This window comes from Vipera ursinii (genome assembly GCF_947247035.1).
Source record: "Vipera ursinii genome assembly, chromosome: 1".
Taxonomy (NCBI): domain Eukaryota; kingdom Metazoa; phylum Chordata; class Lepidosauria; order Squamata; family Viperidae; genus Vipera; species Vipera ursinii.
The window spans coordinates 131559168-131562939 of NC_139512.1; positions in this window are offsets into that span (position 1 = coordinate 131559168).

Genomic DNA, 3772 nt, shown 5'->3' on the forward strand with positions numbered 1-3772 from the left:
AGGTTGCCAGGGCAGACAAGAACATGGTATTTACTCAGAGCAATCTAGAAACTTGCATTACCTAATTGGGCACTGTGGCTCAGGACTTAAAAGCTAGTTGTTAACAATACCTGGAGTCTGACTTAGACTGTGGCCCTAACCTTGCTATCATATGGATTATTTTGCAAAGAAGATACGTGAAAAGTAATTTCCAAATGAAAAGCTCACCCCTCCCAACTTGCCAGTTTTGTTCTTTGGAACCTATCATTTCAAAATAGTATACCCTCTCTTATCTGTTTGATTCCTTATTGAAGTATGGATTCTGAACAATATTGTCATTTGGACATATGACTCCGACATAAACTGGTTGTACGTCTTGGAAAAATGTTGCATTGTGTGAACATGATAGAGTGTACGTTTTTTGGCAAAAAGATATCTCTTTGGTATGAAGCCCATGCCCACAATTGTTCAAAGGATTTTGTTAGGCACTGTATATGAATTTGCTGTTTAGGAATCTTGCAATTCAGTTGCCACAAAGGCCTTTAGTACTTTCTCTTGAGAGCTGATTATGACTCTGTCTGACTTGGGGCTGTCACCTGGAAGCAAGATAAAAACAATCCAGTGGAGGAGAGACTGCTATGTATCTTCAATTCATCTAAGACAGAAGCTGGATTAGGAAGAAACATATCTCAATAATATAAAAAGTTGCTTCTCTCTTTGGTCAGTTTCCAACCATTGTTTCTTGTCCTTCTCTCTGTTGCTTTGGTGAATAACGTGACCTCCTCTTCTTTGTGGCAGCCCCTCAAATACTGGAATACTGCTATCACGTCACCCCCATTTCTTCTTTTCTTTAGACTAGCTAGCCAAACCCAAGTACTGCAGCTGTTCTTCATATGTTTTAGTCTCCAGGCCTTGGATCATCTTAGTTGCTCTTCTCTGAACTTTTTCCAAGGTCTCAACAACTTTTTTGTAGTATGGTGACCAAAATTGGTTGCAGTATTCCAGGTGTGGTCTCACTAGGGTTTTATAAAATGATACTAATACTTTGCATGATCTTGATTCTATGCCTCTGTTTATGCAACCCAGAATTGTATTAGGTGTTTTTTTTGGCTGCTGTTGCACATTGCTGGCTCATAGTCAAGTGATCGTCCACTAGGACTCCAAGGTCCCTCTTAACAGTTACTGTTTTTGAGCCAAGTCTCACCTAATCTGTACGTATATTTTTGATTTTTCCTGCCTAAATGTAAAACTTTGCTTTTCTCCACATTTGAAACTCATTTTGTTGGATAGGGCCCATTGTTCCAGTTTGTCAAGATCTTTTTGAATCCTGAGCTTGTCTTCTGGGGTGTTGGCTATTCCTGCCAGTTTAGTATCATCTGCAAATTTGATGAGTTCCCCTTCTATTCCCTTGTGTATGCTTGGCTTTCACTCAATAAAAACATAAAAATAAATCAACCCCCAATCTCCTGTAGTTTAATGCCCAAAGTATAATGTCAACAGTTCTGACAACTATGACCCAAGACACTCTACTGATGAAATCAATTGGGGGGGGGGGGAATCACACAAATTAATTTGTCATTTTAAGATGCTGCCAAGTTTGCGAACTAGTCCTTTGAGGTGGATGATCCATCCATCCATCCATCCATCCATAAAGCATGAAAACCAGCTTGGTGACTTTGAGCTAGTCACTCTCTCTCTCAGGCTAATGCTTTTCACAGGGCTGTTGTAAGGAAAATAGGAGGAAGGAGTATTGTGTGATTTCGTCATCTTAAGATATTTATAAAAATAATAAAGGTGGGAAATACATTTATCTCCCAGAGTAGCCTCTGGCTATCTTTTCTTGTGCCACAGGATCTTTATAATGCCCCTATCTTTGCTGGCTTGGCTGCAAGATCATTAGTGGCTTTAGGCTCTGTTAATCTTTCTGGATCCTATCTGGAATATCATGTACCATTGTTTTGTTGTTAGAATGTTATGTTTGCATACTTGGCTACCTGAACAGAAATTCAAAGTAAAGTAACCTGTTTGTTAGCCCTAGGTGAGAGATCAGTAAACAGACCCCAAGATAGGAAAAGGGAAGGGCTGTCACATATTTTCCCAGCATGCTTAGATGGTTCTCTGTCCTGATAATAATACGGAGCTCCGGGACTAATTAAAATTAGGGTTTTTCTTAATTCAATCTTATCATTCTTAAGCTTTGCCTTGCATCAAACCTTGCACTAATGGTAAGAAGCATTATCTATGTCACTTTAGTCCTGGCTATGCTTCCACTTGTGTGCTCACCTTCTTTCCACCCACCCTTTTGTGAGTGTGTACATATAAACATGCATACCTTAATATGTACACTTGGAGACAAAAAGTCTGAGAGCGCTAAATAGCTATTAATACCAATATTCCATGTCATTTTTGACATGATTATTTTTTAAGCTATCCTTGACGTATGACCATTTGTTTAGTGACTGTTTGAAGTTACGACAGTACTAGAAAAAGTGACTCACAACCAGTCATCACACTTACAACTGTCACTGACCCCATGATCATATGATCGCAATCCAAGCATTTTACAACTGGCTCACATTAACAACAGTTGCAGCATTTTGGTGTGTGTGTGTGTGTGTGTGTGTGTATAAAATACATGATTGCCATCTGCATCCTTCCCAGATGAATTCCAACAAAGTGAAGAGGGAAACTGGCAAGGAAGATCCCAAATCGCAATCACGTAATGTCTCGCTTAATCGACATGGCAAAAAATAAATAAATCATAAAATCAGGTGGAGTCACGTAATACCTCACTTAATAACCATATCACTTAATGACAAATATTCCAGTCCCTATTATGGTTGTAAGTTGAGTGCTATCAATAGAGTGAATTATTACGATTTACAAGCTCAAGCTAAATAATTACTATCTGAAAAGAATGTCTTGGTTGGATTTGATCAATGCACAACATATCTTGCCCCCAAACCCTCAACTTCATGCAGGTTAAGATGTTGAATTTCTATTAGGTGTGAATAAAGGCAGCACCCTCCAGCAACGATTTATCCCTAGAAGGTAAATATCCCCACCATGTGGTATACCTGGATCACTATTATTTTTTTGAAGGTCAGTCCTTGCTTGTGGGATCATCCCATTCAACAATTACGTACCATGCAAAGCTGAAAGCAGTAAAATATGGCAGTTGTTTCTATAATGTTAGCTTTATTTTTTAAAAAATCATCTAGTCATTCTAGGTTTAGAGAAAAGTCAGGATACACTCTGGATAAATACCTCATTCAGGAGTGTTTTAACTCTAATAGTCTAATGCAGAGGTCCCCAACCTTTTGGGCACCAGGGACTGGTTCCGTGCAGAGGATTTTTCACACACTGGAGAGTGTGTGGTTTTGTGTGCTGCCTGCATCTTGCAGATGGGGCTTTGCTTGTTTGTGCGGCCCAGTTGTTGGCATGCCATGGCCCGGTGCTGGTCCACAGACTGGGGGTTGGGGACCCCTGGTCTAATGACCAAGCACATTGTATCTCATTTCTGCACTCTATCAATGTAATGAACGTCTGCTCAAAATTCTTAAGTTACTTCCTTTTTTTCAGTTTTGGCAAGTTTGTGCAGCAAAGACATTACCACTTTAAACCTATTTTACAAACATTTTTAAAGATCAAATTCTGATTTCTACGAGAATCTTTTCCAGTTCCTTTTCTGTATCATTTAGTGCAAATACTGGGGTGTATGTGTGTGCATATACATTCACATGCATTTGCTGTATGTCTTCCATCTGTGACACTTACAAATGAGCAGAATTAT